Source organism: Podarcis gaigeae (genome assembly GCF_964106915.1).
Source record: "Podarcis gaigeae genome assembly, chromosome: 8".
Lineage (NCBI taxonomy): Eukaryota > Metazoa > Chordata > Lepidosauria > Squamata > Lacertidae > Podarcis > Podarcis gaigeae.
Genome location: NC_139684.1, coordinates 64,517,796 through 64,535,665, shown reverse-complemented (window position 1 = coordinate 64,535,665; position 17,870 = coordinate 64,517,796). Strand labels below are relative to the sequence as shown.

Below are 17,870 nucleotides of genomic sequence, written 5' to 3'. Positions count from 1 at the left end.
AAGCTTTCCCCGACTGGGAATTGTTGCAGCTGTTGTACCAGTCACAACTGGTACCAGTCACCGAGGCTGCCTGGGTCTCCAGTGACAAAGCTGGACACAAAAGCACCCCCAGCCTGTGAACCTGCTCCTTCAAGGGCAGTGCAACCCCATCCAGGTTAGGCAATTGACCTATTTATCAGACACAAGAACCACTCTCCCACATTGCCTCCATCTTGCCAGGATTCAAACTCAGCTTATTTTTCCCTCATCCATCTCACCCCTGTATCCAAGCACTAGTCAAGGGACTTTACCCAATTCAGATGCTATAGAGCAGGCACATCCAACTTTCAAGAGACTGCGATCTACTCCCACTGTAAAAAAACTGGCAGGGATCTACCCATCAAAGTTGTTGAGCTTTTTTGGAGGGGAGGATGAGCCGAAGCTGAAGTTGTTGAGCTTTTCTGGGAGAGGATCAGCCGAAGTTGTTGAGCTTTTATTGGGGGAGGGGGTCAACCAGCAGATCGAAAGCAACCTGTTGGACACCCCTGCTATAGAGAAATAAAGCTGAGGGTTATTGGTTAATGACAGCACCTTAACCAATCCCAGTGGCTTCATAGATAGTACTGGAGATAAGATAGCATAGCTGCCAAGGGACAAAAAAGCACTCATATAATGCTTTTGTCTGGACATGATCCTGAATGTACAATTGGAACCAATTTAACACAGTGCCTTCAGTTCCCATTCCCCAGAGCTGATCCAGGTGAATACCATGGCCAATGGTATCAAAAGTCAATGAAAGATCAAGAAGCAGGAGCAAGGTCACACTCTCCCATCCCACTCTCTTCAATGGTCATCAATCAGGGTAACCACGACTGACTCAGTCTCCCTTTGTTGCCACTACTGACTCCTCCCTTTGGCTTTTTCTCTAAAGCAGAGGTTTTCAACCTTTTTTTTTTATAATATTTTTATTGAGTTTAAGAAGTACAGAAAAAAGAATAAAGGATAGATATAAGAAAATATAAAAAAAAATAACAAATTTCCATTATTCTTTTTTCATCAAATCTAAAGGACTTCCCCGCGTCCTCCAGACCCTGCATTCTCTGTAATATAAAACATCAGCAATTTGTTAACTTATTTCAAAACTTATTGTATCTTCCATTTTATCATGTTGCCTAATTTCAAATATACTATAACTCAATTTTTGTACGTTTTATATTAAACACAATAAAGTTGTTTCATTATTTTACCTCTAAATTCTTGTGTCTTAATTTCCATTTCATTAACTTACATTTGCTGAAGCTAGAATTTCCTAAAAGGTGCATTTTTTCTTTTTTTTAAACATTCATACAGCTTATAGTATTTTTTCAAATAGTCCTTAAACTTTATCCAGTCCTCCTCGATTGTTTCTTCTCCCAAGTCTCGGATTCTGCCAGTCATTTCGGCCAATTCCATGTAGTCCATCAACTGCGATTGCCATTCCTCCAGTGTGGGTAGATCTTGTGTCTTCCAATGCCTTGCAATCAAGATCCTGGCTGCCGTGGTAGCATACATAAAAAAAATTCTATCTTTCTTAGGTACTCTCTGGTCTACAATGCCCAAAAGAAAGGCCTCCGGTTTCTTAGGTAAGGTAAATCTAAGTACCTTTTTTAGTTCATTATGAATCATCTCCCAAAAGGCCTTCACTTTCGGGCAAGTCCACCAGAGGTGAAAGAATGTCCCTTCCGCCTCTCTGCATTTCCAACATTTATTGTCAGACAGGTGGTATATCTTAGCTAGTTTGACTGGGGTCATGTACCACCGGTATACCATTTTCATAATGTTTTCCTTCAAGGCAGTGCATGCCGTGAATTTCAAACCGGTGTTCCATAACCTTTCCCAGTCTGCAAACATAATGTTGTGCCCCACATCCTGCGCCCATTTTATCATGGCGGATTTGACTGTCTCATCCTGTGTATTCCACTTAAGCAGCAAGTTATACATTCTCGAAAATAGTTTATTTTTTGGCTCTAACAATTCTGTCTCTAGTTTCGATTTTTCCACCTGGAATCCAACCTTTTTATCTGTTTTAAAGACCTCCTGGATTTGAGCATAGTGCAACCAATCTCGCACCTTGGTTTTCAGTTTTTCCAAGCTCAGCAACCTCCAATTGTCTCCAATTTTTTCAATTATTTCCCAATATTTAGGCCAGTGGGCCTCCATGTTAAGTCTCTTACGTGCCTTGGCCTCCACCGGTGAGAGCCACCTCGGAGTCTTACTCTCCGATAAGTCTTTATATTTTGTCCAGACCATCAAAATTGCTCTTCTGACAATATGGTTTTTAAACAATTTGTGCACTTTAACCTTGTCATACCACAAATATGCATGCCACCCAAACGCATTATCAAACCCTTCCAGATCTAGGACATCAGTGTTCTCCAGTAAAATCCAATCTTTCAACCAGCAGAAGGCTGCAGCTTCGTAATATAACCTCAAGTCTGGCAGGGCAAATCCCCCTCTTTCTTTCACATCAGTTAGTATTTTAAACTTAATTCGGGACTTTTTGCCCTGCCAAACAAACTTAGATATATCCTTCTGCCACTTTCCAAAACATTCCACCTTGTCCACAATCTGTAGGGCCTGAAACAAAAATAACATTTTCGGCAATACATTCATCTTTACAGCAGCTATTCGGCCTAACAAGGAAAGTTTCAATCTTGACCATATTTCCAAGTCTCTTTTGATTTCTGACCAACATTTCTCATAGTTATCTTTAAACAAATTCAAGTTTTTGGAGGTCAGATGCACCCCTAGGTATTTTACTTTTTTAACCACATTTAGTTCTGTTTCTTTAGAGAACTCATCTGTTTCTGTAACTGTCAAATTTTTTGCCAAAACTTTAGTTTTTTGCTTATTTAACTTAAACCCCGCCACCCGACCAAAGTCAGAAATTAATTCTAACACTCTTTTAGTACTGGAGACTGGTTCCTGTAATGTTAATACCAGGTCATCTGCAAATGCTTTCAATTTATATTGTTTCACTCCGACCTCAATTCCCTGAACCAACCGGTCCTTTCTAATCATGTTTAGCAACACCTCCAGAACTGAAATGAACAATAGGGGGGATAGGGGGCACCCCTGATGTGTCCCTTTTTCAATTTTAAACTCCTCTGTCACCACATTGTTTACAATCAATTTAGCTTTTTGTTCTGAATAGATTGCTTCTATACCATTTTCAAACCCCCGCCCCACTCCCATCCCTTCCAAATTTTTCTTCATAAACATCCAAGAAATATTATCAAAGGCCTTCTCTGCGTCAATAAAAATTAAGACCGCTCTAGTGTTAAGATTTGTTTGTAGAAGCTCCAAAATATCAATAATGTTTCTTGTATTGTCAAACAAATGCCTACCAGGGAGAAAGCCAGCCTGGTCCTTATGGATCACTTCATTTAATACTTTTTTAAATCTATTTGCCAGGATATCCGCAAAAATTTTGTAATCCACATTTAGGAGTGAGATGGGGCGGTAGTTCTTAAGCTGAGTCTTTTCAGTTTCTAGTTTAGGTATCAATGTGATGAAAGCTTCTTTCCACGTTTCCGGTGCCTTCCTCCCCTCCATGATCTGGTTACAAACCTCCATCAAGGGTTGTATCAAATAATCCTTTAAAACCTTGTAGTATTTGGAGGTTAGTCCATCAGGGCCTGGAGACTTGCCCAATTGGAGATTCTGAATGGCACTTTCAATTTCTTGCTGAATGATGTTACAATTCAGGATTGTTCTCATTTCCTGGGATATTTTTTGTAATCCATTAGTTTTAAGAAATTGATCCACCTCGGAGGCTTTTTGCGGCCCTTGTGAGTAGAGTTCTTTGAAATATCTCTGGAAACACTTTCTAATTTCCTCAGGTTTCTGAACCATTCTCCCTTCAATCTCTAGATTTGTAACTGTATTAAGCTTTTGTCTCTTTTTCAACTGCCATGCTAGCAGTTTCCCACACTTATTCGCCGATTCAAAGGATCTTTGTTTCATTTGTTTAATTTTCCATTCCACCTCTTGATTTATCAATTTCGAATATTGCGCCTGGAAAAATTTCACTTCTCTTAGCACATCCTTCGACTTAGGCCTAGATCTTAATTTTTTCTCTCCTTCTCTTATTTTCTCCAATATCTTCTCCTTCTTTTCATTCCAGAGTCTTTTCTTAATCGTGTTTTGTTGTATTAGAAACCCTCTCATGACTGCTTTACTTGCGTCCCAGATTATTCTTTTTTCCACAGTGGTATTCAAATTTATCTCAAAATAGTCCTTTAAAGTTTTTTGGGCCTTCTGCACAATCTCCTGATCTCTTAATATGGTGTCATTCATTTTCCATCTAAAGGATCCGGTTGTATTTAGTCTCACTTCCACTTTCAAAGCATTATGGTCGGAGCAAGTTTTTGGGCAGATTTCCACTTTTCTAGTCTTAGGTGCCAGTCCTCTAGTTGTCCATATTTGGTCGATTCGTGTCCATGTCAGATGAGCTTCAGAAAAGAAAGTTCCTTCTTTCCCTAGAGGGTTCTTAACCCTCCATATGTCAATTAAGTCCATATTGTCAGTCATTTCAAAAAAGGTTTTAGGTAGTCTGCCATCTTTCGATATGTTGGCACTTTGTGACTTATCCATGTTTACAGACACAACCCCATTCATATCACCCAACATAATGATGTTATTGTAGTCCAAGTAATCCAGCATAGTCTCATGCAGCTTCCTGAAAAATTCCGATTTTCCCTCATTTGGAGCGTATATTCCTAATATCAAAAATTTTTCTCCTTGTGTCTGTATTTCAATCGCCAAAATTCGGCCATGTTCATCTTTAAATAAAAATTTCGGTGACAGGCTCTCCTTTGCATATATCACCACTCCTCTTTTCTTAACTTTATCCGAAGAAATAAATTCTTGGCCTAGTCTTTTATTAATTAGCACTTTTCTGTGGAGCCTTGTCACATGTGTTTCTTGTAGGCAAATAACGTCCAATTGTTCCTTTTTCAAAATGTGAAAGACTTTTCTTCTTTTTTCCGGGGAATTTCCGCCATTTATGTTCCAACTAAGAAGCTGCAGAGACATCCTGATTCAATTGGCGGGTCCTACAATGGGGTATCTAAGTTTCCCTCCGATCCCGGAGGTGGTAGTACTGGTCCAGATCCAGGTGGTGTAACTTTTGAAGGTGGTCCCGGTGGTGGTGGAGGCCAAGAAGCTGCAGCTCCTTTTTGCAGGTCCTCCTCGTGGTCGTATAGGAACTTCTGCTGGTCTTCAGGTGATTTAATTTTTATTTTCCTTCCTTTGTAAGTAAATGAAAGTCCTTGTGGAAACTCCCACCTATAAGGAATTCCGTTGTGTCTCAACAATTTAGTCAAGTCTATATAGGTAGTCCTAAGTTCCAAGAGATATTTGGGTATATCTCTGTAAATTTCAGCCTTTTTGCCTTCTATCTCCAAATATTTCTTGAAATGTAGGCCTAATATCTTATCCCTCTCTTCTCTTGATCTCAGAATAACTAAGCAGTCTCTGGACTTGTCTTTCTTTACAGATCTTCCCAGTCTAAAGGCTGTCACAATTTTAAAGTCCTTTTCTTCCTCAATTCCCCAGAATTTGGAGAACAAAAGTGTCAGAAATCCCTCTAGGTTGTCTTTCTCCAGTTCCGGGATAGCCCTTATCCTGAGATTATTTTCTTTACTTTTCAATTCAACCAATGACAGGTAGGCTTGTTGTTCCCCTACCTGTCTTTTCAGAGGCCTTACTTCCCCTTTAATCTCATCAACCTTTATATTCGCCTGTTCTGCTTTTTGATTGGCTTCCACAGCTAATTTGTAGTTTTCAGCCGTAGCTCCTTGCAGTTTCTCAATCGCCTGGGTGTGCTGCGAAACCTGTTCAGTTAATTTGCCAATAGAGGATGTAGCTTGGTCAATTTTTGATGTTTGATTATCCACTTTTTGATTTAAAACTGCCAGTTGTTCCAAAATTTGTTTCAAAACTGTTTCAGATCCTCCAGTTGCCATATCTTCTGCAGCAGGCTGTACAAATTCCACCTCCTGTGCTGTCAGCACAGTTGGGACGGATGATCTGCGATGATGAGTTAAAGTTGTTTGCATAAGTTGCCCAGATTTTTTCTCTTTTTCTTTATCTTTGGCTTTAGCTGCTCTTATTCTCCCTGAGCCGCTCATTCCACACCTGCCTCTGTTCAAGGTCAAATGATCTTTTGTCCCATGAGAAAGACAAGTCCAAAGTATAAACAATTAAACCACAAAGAGTTTCAATAAAGTTCAATTCCCAGGCCACTATACTTCCACAATCCTCTAGGGGGAGTATTTCAAAGTTTCAAAGAAGGAAGGAACTATTTTCCGCCATTGAAGTTCCTATATTCCCCATGTTAAATTTTTGTAATTCCAAAGCACAAAAGGAAGGTTTCCAAAGCTTCCAGTTTCTTAAAATCCAGCCACAAGGTGTCAAGGGAGGTCCCAGCAACAATGTTAAACGTTAATATCTCAGTCTATGCAACAGTTTGAGTCTCTGCTACAATGTCGTCAATTTGACAGCAGTTTGACAGTTCTCTTCTATACACTGGCAGCCCGATGACGGGGTTACCCCTTTTAACTCCGTTTAGCTCAAAAATAGGGGGACAGTTCCAGAGGGCAAAAGTCCATAAATTTCACAATTCTTTCCCTTTTATCCTCAAAATACACAGTCTATCAATGCACTCTTTCTTCCACTTTTACAGTCCCTTTTAAACACTTCAGCTCGCTTCAGAGCCCTTGCTTTGATCTAATTAGCAGAGTCGGGAGGCGGACTTCCTGTTACTCGCCTCCCGTTTTCAGCTGAATTTCTCCAATGTAGTTAAGAATTTAAACCCCTTACTCACGGGTATGTTGCTCCAATTCCGATATTTTCAAGAAGAAAGGTCAGCGCTCATCAGCAGCAGCAGCGCGGCTTTGCTTCCACGAAAAGAGCGATGAACTCACAGCGCCGCTCCCCCTTTCACGTTCCGGAGCCTCTTACGAGGCTCCTTCTCCGCTTCTGGGGGGGCTCAAGGCGCCCGCCGAGTCCCACGGCCGCAGGCTCGCTCTGCCTGCGGTTTTTCTTGATGGGTCTCCGCTTTGCCGCAGCGGACGACCCTTTTTCGCGGAGCCCCTCTTCACAGCGCGAAGAGGACCGCCATTGCTGTTTCGCGCCGCCTCCGGAAGTCAGGTTTCAACCTTTTTAAGTCCACGGCTCCCTTAACCAACTACATTCTTTCTGTGGCACTTCTGTGGGGCTCAGGAGTCCAGCTATGTCACCCCTTGCTTGCACAGCTGGCAGCCTCTTACCCTTTTTTGAACACCCTCCCTTGTGGAGTGTTGCCTCAGCCTCCTTTCCTCTCCTCTCTCCTTGGGAGTCCTCCATACAGCTGCTTCTGCCATCCCTGGTCTCTGAGCTGCCCCAGCTTGAAGAGCTTGTAGCCTGGGCTGCTGCAACAAACAGCCATGCAAGCCTTTGGGAGGCAGAGACATGAGAGAGCATCAGAGGAGGGAGGGAAAGAAAGAGGGACAGAGGCCAGTGTTGCACATGGCACCCCTGACCATTATTCAAGGCACGGTGGCACAGCACACTGGTTGAAAACCAGTGCTCTAAAGAGTCTCCCTCCCCACTTTCTAGATGCACTTTAAACCCTCATTCCAAGAAGACATTGTGTGCTCTGTGCAGGTGTCCTGCCCAATGAGCTAGGTGAGAGCTGTGCTGTGTAGGCTCCCTTTCCTCCCCAATGTATGTGCTGTGTTCAAAAATTAGGACTGTGTACAACATAAAGGAATTTGAACCTTTACTGAAGGAATGCCTAGGAACCAGCAGAATAGTTGTTGCTGACTGAGCCACTGGAGCTGATGGAGTGCAAACACTGTGAGTGGTATCCAATGCAGCAAAGTTTTCATGTTGTGTGTGTGGTGGTGCAGGGGCATGTACTGGGAACATCTTCCCTTTGCCATGAGTTCACTAGATATGGGTGTTGTTAAGACCACAGTCCCTGATTGAGGGACTCTGGCAGTGGTTCCAAAGATGCTGAGGCATGTCTGTTGTTTTGCTACATACTTTGGTATTTTCTACTTGTGCGTCATCCCATCCCAGGCTGAGCATGTATTGGATATGGCAGCTGATCTGCTAGCATAACAGTAGTATCCCTCCAGTCCAAGCTTAATATGAATATAGGATTGCTATGTCCAGAGTTTATCCAGGTTATCAGCTAGAAAGTCAATATTTATTATAGATAGATGTCCACCTAGTTATTTTGAAGAGTTTTATATTGAGCCTTTCTGACAACCATTCAGATTGGCTTGGATGCAGCTTTGCTGACAGATGGGAGGATGTAAGTTGGACACAATCTAGAGGCCCATTGCTAAACCTTGCCTTCAATTAAGTGAATTTAGTGCCTATACTAGTTCCTTAATCTCAAGCTGAGCATACCACTTTTAGGATCCCAACATGAGAAATTGTCTCTGCATTATAGTGCCCATAACACTTGCATAACCACTTTCTAGGCAACACTTCAAATCACAATACTGGACCAGATAGAAAAATAACTGCATCTTCACAGTAATACAACAAAATGACTTCCTTGAGAACAATGCCTGGATATTGTGCCATATTTGTGCTTATAAAGCCAATAGTCTGGAAGTAATAAGTAATAATTTATAAAGTACTTTAAAGTGTTCAAATCCTTCAACATTCACTACCTTGTTGTAAGCCTCAAACAACCTTTAAGGCAGGCCTGTACAGTCATCATACAGATTGTGGGGCTTACTGAGGCTTACTGATTTATTTTATTTATATTCCACCTTTCTTCCAAAAAGCTCAAGGCACTGTGCATGGCCCTCTCCTATATTTTATCATCACACAAAACTCTGTGATGCACTAGGTTAGGCTGAGATTTTGTGACTGGCCCACAGTCATATGGTTGGGATTTGAACTTGGGTTCTCCAGTTCTACTCCAACATTCAAACCACTGCATCACAGAGTGGGCTTGTGAAAGTGTACACAATGAAAGCGGGTAAAATTTGAAAACCAAGGACTTCCTGGTTCTTAGGGTAGTCACAGTGTTGTGCCAGGAAAGACCTTAGGGTCCGAAAAAGCTATTGTCAACATCGTATTCTGTGTTATTTACTGAAACTATGGGTCTTTGCACATTTGATAGGAAAAGCTTGTGAAGGCTGAAGTAAAACTATAACAGAGGGGTGAAATTTGTTATCAGTACCTTAAATGTGAAAATTCTCAATTAAGTGCCCCTGAATGATCAATGTTTTCTTTTTCTTTTCTTTTTTTAAAGCCTCTATTCTTCTTTATCGTTTTCTCTTGTATTTGATCAGTTGAATATTATATATTTACTGTCAAGAATAAAACCCACTGACTAATGGAGCTTATTCCTAAATATGCGGGAGTAGCACTGGAGTATGAGGTTGCTTTTGCCCACAAGGCTTAATCTGATTTATAACACAAATGCAAACCATAGATTGGCCATGATGTACATTTCAAATTTAAACATGTGTCCTCCTCATACAGTTTCTGTTCTGAATTAATAAGATTAAAACACAGCACAAACAGCAAAAAAGAACAAAGTTATTTACAGTGCAGTTTTCTGCATGTCTACTTGCCCCACTATGTTCAATACAGTATTTACTCCCAGCAAAGTGTGCATGGGATTGCAATGGGTATCATGTTTGAGAATGTCAATCTTGATAACATCTGATGTACAAGAGAATTCATATTCATCTGTATACCACAGTTACGTTTCATTTACATTAAAATAATAAAAAAATAAAATCTGGATATAGCCTTTGTTTCCAGACAAAAGAAAATATCACATGTTTTGTTCTGGATCTTAAAATGTTCGTTCTATACTTTAAGCATGCAAATGTATACAGAAGCCTCTGTTCGAAACTGCTTTTTTTTAAACAGAGCCCAGATGCTGGTCAGGATTAAGGTTACACCAAACACATTCTACCCTGCCATTTTCCAAACAAAATGAAACAGACAGAAAATATGGACAAGGAGCTAATAGGAATGGAGTATTACTAAGAAGAGAAATCCTGCTTTCTTTCACCAATGATACAGTCCTAAGAATACTTACTATAATATGAAAGCCAGTAAATTTGGTAGGACTTACTTCTAAGTAAACATGTTTATACTGTGCACTAGGAGAGAGCACTTGGATTCAGGAGAAACAATAATAAATTTAATGCAAATTTATTAGCTTTGAGGAATTATGACTGTATTCCCTACCCTTCTTGATCTTTCAAGATATGGCAGTGTATGTTAGCTAAACATCTGCCATTGTTTCAATTTTAAAGCCCATTATTAGGAAGTACCGGTATAAAAATGTTATAAAACTCACTACATATGCACAAACTGAAGGCCAAAATGTTTCAAATTACACATACACAATACACAGAACAATATGGGGAAGGGTTGATAAAAGATTCTAAGCACAAAACAGGTTGCCAGATCTATACCCAGAAAGAGTTATTGTAGGAAGGTGGAACTACACGCCACCTTGCCAAACGTGTGTTCCCAAAACCACATTTGCTAAGGTGACACAAAGGTGGGGACATGAGCGTAGGCAAGGTTTTTGTTAGGAGGCGCAGGCGTTTTGTTAGGGGGGCAGAACCTCAGTTAGCTAAGTATTTTTATTTATTTTTATTTAGGGGGGAACCTGCCCCTCCCTGCTATGCCCATGGATGTGGGGTTTCTTTGGTGAATCAACAGATGGGAGGAGAAGGTGTTTTTACTCATGTACTTCAATCCTGCTGCCAAATAGCCTGAGAGACTGCTTTTACTCTAGAGGGGCTTTATTCTGGGTTATAACAAGAGAACAACAGGCTAAACATTGCTTGTAGGGGGTTTGCAAGGTAAAATCACCAAAGAAAGAGAAAAAGGTTAAGCACTCCTTCCTGCCCATCAATCCTTCCTTTCAAAAATCTCTGCAGCTCTTGCATCATTAGCATTATGGAACAAGACGAGGTCTCTCCTCAACAGCTGTGATATTAGGAGAAATTGTAAAATGCTCCCTTCTATTTATTTTGATTTTAAAATTGCTATATTCAAGGCAGCTTGCAATTGAATATAAACAATGCAACTCTGAAAGGAAGTGTGAGCATTCTTAGTGACTTGACATCAGGGCCAGCTCTACCATATGGTATTAAGGCAACTACCACTCAGTTGTGGATATCTCCCGCTTGGACTACTGCAATGCGCTCTACGTGGGGCTACCTTTGAAGGTGACCCGGAAACTACAACTAATCCAGAATGCGGCAGCTAGACTGGTGACTGGGAGCGGCCACTGAGACCATATAACACCGGTCTTGAAAGACCTACATTGGCTCCAGTACGTTTCCGAGCACAATTCAAAGTGTTGGTGCTGACCTTTAAAGCCCTAAACGGCTCAGTCCAGTATATCTGAAGGAGCGTCTCCACCCCCATCGTTCTGCCCGGACACTGAGGTCCAGCTCCTAGGGCCTTCTGGCGGTTCCCTCACTGCGAGAAGCCATGTTACAGGGAACCAGGCAGAGGGCCTTCTCGGTAGTGGCGCCCGCCCTGTGGAACGCCCTCCCATCAGATGTCAAAGCGATAAACAACTACCTGACATTCAGAAGACATCTGAAGGCAGCCCTGTTCAGGGAAGTTTTTAATATGTGACATTTTAGTGTATTTTTCATCTTTGTTGGAAGCCGCCCAGAGTGGCTGGGGAAACCCAGCCAAATGGGCGGGGTATAAATAATATATTATTATTATTATTATTATTATTATTATTATTATTATTATTATTACAGTTAAATAATTACATACTATGTTTATAACTCTCATCAACCCCAGCCAGCATGGCCTAGGGTGAGGGATGAAAGGCATTGTATTCTAGCAACATCTGGAGTGCTACAGGTTAGCTACCTCTCATTTATAAACAAAGTGATGTAAAGCTGTATTATTTTGGTATTATATTTTTGTATTTAAGGTGTCAAAATTTATGTGTAAACAAATTTCACTTTGTCACACCAACATTTGGGGTTGTGTGCACCTTCAGTATTAGTTGAGAAATCAGCATAGTACAGAATGCCACATTCTGTATTTTTCACCCAAAAACCGAACGCTATGGTGTATATGGCAGCCCAATGGAAAATTATGAATAATTAAGGTTTATGTTTTGGCTAATTGTATAGCTACTGAAACCAGTAAGGTTCTGCCCTTGATATGTTGCTTATTCCCTGGAGTTCACTAGATTTTTCACAGTTACATTGCCAACAGACAGGTAAATAGAACAAACTTTTCATAGCCTTTGATGGTGGTAAACACTAGCTTTTGCTAAATATATGGTAATAATATTTTGCTTTTTTGAGATAGCTTGTTTTGAGCATTTGTAGTTTTGCGGTAGCAGAAGCATGTAGCTGTGTCAGAATTTTCCTTAGAGAGAAAGTATTTATAAAACTGGGGGAAATATTGGGAGTGTTCAATAATGTGCAAGAAAAAATCTTATGTTCTGTATACATTATTAGCTCCTAGCCATATGGGAAAACATTAATCTGAAGTTTACTATTTCTGTGGTGCATTAATGCTCTGAAATTGTTCTTATACTCCAAGATTGTCCACTCTAAGTTAACAGCTGACATGTAGTATCCATACTGTAAGCTCCATTAGATAATATCTTTGCATAGTACAAGTGGCTCCAGTTTAAAGTAGGGAAAAGCTTCCTAGAAATCTAGCAAATACAACAATATGCTGCATTGAAAATACTGCTGGCCTCACACTAGCTCAGCTGCCATAGCAGAGAAATTATTTTACATTTTGGCCAGGAGTGCTTGTGGCTCTTGAGGGTAGTGTAGGATATTAGATGAGAATTGGTAGCCATGTTTGGCAGAGCCTCTAAGTATGAGGAGTAGACATAACAATTTACCCATGATTTTACTTAAACTGCTTTGTAAGGTTCACTTGGAAAGTGGCATAAATTGTCAACGTAAATGAATAAACTAACAAATATGTCAGCAGGACCTGGGTGGGTAACATTCATTTAACTAAATGTATAGAACTAGTGTGCAGGTCAGAGCAGAAATACTTTATAAACATGATGACAAGTACACATAAGTGTATTTGACATGTATCAAAATTAATACGTACGGGCCAAACTGATTGCCTTTGAGTCTTTTCCAATTTGTTCCTTCTGTTACATGATGTGGAAGATGACAGTGCATCAATTGGTCTATTTCCACCTGATTTGCTCTTTTAATGCTGTTTTGTTCCTTGTGCAGTTATAAAATTGTGCAACAGTGCTGCTTTAGGACGGTGATGATACCCAAATTAAGCATTTATCCTAAGGCTAAAATATAAAATGCCAACCTTTAAGCTTTAGGATTCCTTTAACTTTACTTATTATGTATGATAAGTCAAACAATTAGTTAAGTCCACTTATTTCAGTGAGCCTACTCTATGACAAAATTCTAGGGTCATTTAAAAGCTAAAATCAGATCAAAATAAAACAATTAACACAAACACAGATAAACAGAAAAATCTAAAATCAGCTGAGATAAAACAAACTGAAGTCTAAGAAAATTAAGAAAATCTTCACCTGGTGCCAGAACAAAAGCAAGGTAGGCATCAAATGATACCACCATTGAAAAGCCTTTCTCCCCAGTAGTCATTACTGTATCTCAGGTGGTAGCAACAAATGGAATAGGGCCTCTATTGAAGATGTTATGTTACTTCCAGACAACCTGTTTACTAAGCACTCATCCTAATTTGTTTGCAGGGTGATAGACAACTTCAGCTACTTATTGAGCATTTATTTTGATCTGTTTGTGGGGATGTTAGAGAACTCTGCATTAAAGCAAGTATTATCATACACTTTCCAGTGTATTTTTCTGTCATTTTCCTTATATCAAAAAGTTTGATCTTTCAGAGGAGCAGATTTGTTGTGCAAGAGCTCTGAATCAATTTTTCATTGAGCAACCTGAAATTGCCAATATGTGATTGAATCCCAACCAAAATACTCACAGTCTGGAAATGCCCTTAGTGTAAGTGTAGGCCCATATGGAAACAGGGAGTCTATCAGGTACCCTGACTCCAAGCACTGAAGAGCCATATTTATAAAAATGTCACTTTGAATTGGGCCTGGAAGTAGCCTGAAAATCCATGCAATTGACAGTGCACCTGCATAATATGGTCAACAGGCCTTGTCCCTTTAACAGTAGATGAGGGAAGTTTGGCACACACAGTTTTTACAAAGCAAGTTTCCATACTATAATGCATTTTTGCTTCACTAATATATGCATTTAATGCACACTACCCTAGCATATGGTTTTTTGTACACATTACTTGGCTGGAGAACTGCATTGCAAAATTCAGAGAAGTGTGAATTTTGAAGGATGGCTGTGTTTTGGTTTGCATATTATTTTGGAAAGTGTGAATTAGATAGGTTTGCCTTTAAATGCAAACTGAAACAAATTTCTATCCCATCCCTATTCTACAGACATTCCAAGCTGACAGAAATAAAACTGCATATTTATAGTGAAATATATTTCAGTTATTAAATGGTTGAGAAAGACCAAGATTCAGAAGACTGTATAGAATCAGTTTGGCTATCTTCTGGCTGAAGTTAAACACAACCAAGAAACATAGAGTTAAAATGCAGCTGGAAAGGTTTGAACTGGATATTGGGAAGAAGAACAATGGAACACTGGTATAGCATCATCATTTTTGGATTAAATCAAATTTTTAAAATTTAAATGATATTACTTTTACTTTTAACAAATAAATTTGGTTTAAAAGTACATGCAGTGATTGACAGTCTTCCATTTCAGACGTTATGGAAAACAGTGATTTAACAAGTCAGGAAAGAAGCTCCAAAGCTTGGCAAGGGAAGAAGTGAAAAGAAAGATTAGGACCAGGGTATTTGAAGGACTGCCTACTCCCATATGAACTTGCTTGGTTGCTTAGATTAAAATCAGCAGCCACTCACTTTGTACTACCTATACATGTCTACAAAGAAGTAACTTTCACTGAATGCAGTGGTACTTGCTATAAGATGAGCAGGTATAGCAGGGGTGGGGAACGTCAAGCTTTGTGGTCATATATGGCCTTCCAAGCCTCTCTATTTAGTCCTCAAAACTCTTCCAAGGCCACATCCCTCATCAACACTGCTCTGCACTCTCCTTCGTGCTTTTTCCCAGATGGAATGTGTCCTTGTGCTATGATACTACTTCTTGTTTGCATACACAGAGGATGAAGATATGCGAGTTGTGTAGTTTGGCTGGAATATACCCATTGTACAAAAGTTAACATTCACATCTGTTGCTCTGCCTAGCTCTGCTTATGGCCTAACCCACCTCTGGCATGTGGCCCCTAGAAGGCAGCCCAAGAGGGAATAATAATAATAATAATTTATTATTTATACCCCGCCCTCCCCAGCCAAGGCCGGGCTCAGAGTGGCTTACAATAGGTCCTTCTGCCTGAAAAAAACTTCCCCAACCTCAAGTATTTCAGTCTTAATTATTTTAAATTATGTTGTAAGCTGCCTTATTGTGAACAGCAGGGAAGACGTGTTTTTTCAAAACAGAAACATAACAAACCCTGTTTCAGATGTTTCATTAATAATATTTGATTTTATATTCATCATGAAATTTGTTCATTAATATCAGTACTAATTTCTGCATATTTAAATATATATTTTGCCTTTATTTAGCAGTTACTAAAATGTTCAGTTAATGATATGAAACTGTTTAATTGTGAAACAAATTAATATAGTTAAGGTCTATTGTTTTAAGTCGCAACATCATTCCAAATGCAATGCAGAGGGTCTATTTCTTCATAAATCAACATATTTCAATACTTATATCTTCCAGAATTAATGCCTTCCTTCAGAAAGTAAAGAATGTATAAATGGTGAATCTCATTTAAATCAATTATTTAATTTGGTTTGATTTAAATTAATCTACCTTGTAACAAACCAACAATATGAAGTAACATAACAAAAACGAAGGGACCCTGCAAAGGAAAACCAAAATATAAATGATTCTCTCCCTTCCAAAAGCCAATCAGGTCACAAGAGTGCAAAGAAGCATAAAATACACAGTGAGTAGAAGCTAGGCTGACCTATCCCTAGAATACAAGCGTGCTCAGCAAATTCTCTGTGTCAGACTGTACTTGGAGAACTACAATGATCCTTCCTCTAGACAGGTCTGAGGCTGGACAGCTTAAGAAACCTAAGACTTCCTCAGGCTCAGGCAAATTATGCCCAAATTCCGTGTAATGTTATACAGTATTCACTGTTATTTTTTTATTTCCCTTCATACAGAATCAGCTTGCCTGAATAGCCATATGCTGTTCTCCCTATAACATGGAAAAAACGGGCTCATGCTTATTATGTATATTCATTTGGGTATTTGTTGTGATTGAATGAGAGATTTCTTTTCTTTCTTTCATGCAATATCAGGCATTCTCATGGCTTCAGCTGCCAGATCTGTGCAACAGGGCTCACTGGAATACTGAAGGGAAAGGGCTCAAGAATTAAGATAATTATGAAGTCAGCCACCCCATCCAGTTCACACGCAATGTTAAACTGGTAGTTTGGTAGTTTGGTGTAATGCACACTGGCATTTTGCTCCCCCCTACCACTTCTGACTGTGCCGTATGTGGGAAGAAACAAGACAATCTGGTTTATCATGACGTGAACCCAGGTTCATTGTTTGTTTCTCTTCAAACAAACCATGAGTATAAGCCAAGTTTTGTTTTAAACTTACTTCTTGTGGTTTGATTGGAGGAAACAAATCATGAGCCTGTGTTTGCATGTCATGACATGCCAGGCTCTTTCTGACTTGTTTCCTTCCCCACACAGTACAGTCAAGAGCAGGAGAAGAGCAAGCAGCTTGCGAATGTTAAACCATACTTTATTTTAAACTATGGTTTAATGCTTGTCAGCAAGGCCCCTGGCAGGCAATCCATACTTTAGCAGATACTTCAGATGATCAGGTATCCTCTGAACATGAGGTTGCATGCTCTTTAAGGTTGCACACCTATACCTACTTATTTAGGAGTAAAACCTATTGAACTCAATTTAACTTACTTCTGAGTAGATGTGTATATTAAAAATTTCCATACCTTTGCTTAATTACATTATTTTTGACTATTAGTCTTAAAATCAGAAATACAAAGATGACTATTATAAGCAGAGTTCAAAATACCAACAAAGTATGATAAACACAACTCGAGCAAGAAATAAGGTGTTAAATGTGATTATGTGGCAGTACAGGAGCTGTAGCTTCTGTGAGAGAGGCAAGTGATTGTCAACAGATAAATTTTAGTATTGTACTCTCACCAAATTGCACTTCCAAAATTATTTGAGGAGGGGGAGCCAACACACACAGACAAGCAGCTCTACATCATGGTTTGTTTCATGTAGTCTGGAAACTCAAACCATGGTTTGGCAAACTATCCAACCTGAACCAATGTGCTCATTTATGTTGAAAATAATTGCTATTAATAAGCTATGCATAACATGGTCCTCATACATGTATATAAGTAATTTATAAAATGTAATGTAGTATTACTTACATTTATTACAGTGGTACCTCAAGTTACATACACTTCAGGTTACATACACTTCAGGTTACAGACTCTGCTAACCCAGAAACAGTGCTTCAGGTTAAGAACTTTGCTTCAGGATGAGAACAGAAATTGTTCTCTGGCTGTGCGGCAGAAGCAGGAGGCCCCATCAGCTAAAGTGGTGCTTCAGGTTAAGAACAGTTTCAGGTTAAGAACGGACCTCCGGAATGAATTAAGTACTTAACTTGAGGTACCACTGTATTTTCTTTTGCTTTGCTTTTACTCTTTATTTTATTTTCATTCCACATAGATTGGTGGATTCCTCCTTCAAACTT

The 17,870-nt window shown here is 39.6% G+C and overlaps 1 protein-coding gene across 4 annotated transcripts in view; it reads right to left on the bottom strand.

Moving 5' to 3' along the window:
* ARID1A (AT-rich interaction domain 1A) overlaps window positions 1-17,870 on the bottom strand; it is a 130,740-nt gene that overhangs the window by 104,577 nt on the left and 8,293 nt on the right. For 2 of the 4 annotated variants that reach the window (XM_083750602.1, XM_083750601.1), the window contains one exon: window positions 15,930-15,978. The exons of the other annotated variants lie outside the window; for them this stretch is intronic. The gene's annotated coding sequence lies outside the window, so the exon portion shown is untranslated. The remainder of the gene's footprint in view (window positions 1-15,929; window positions 15,979-17,870) is intronic. 4 annotated transcript variants of the gene reach the window in all.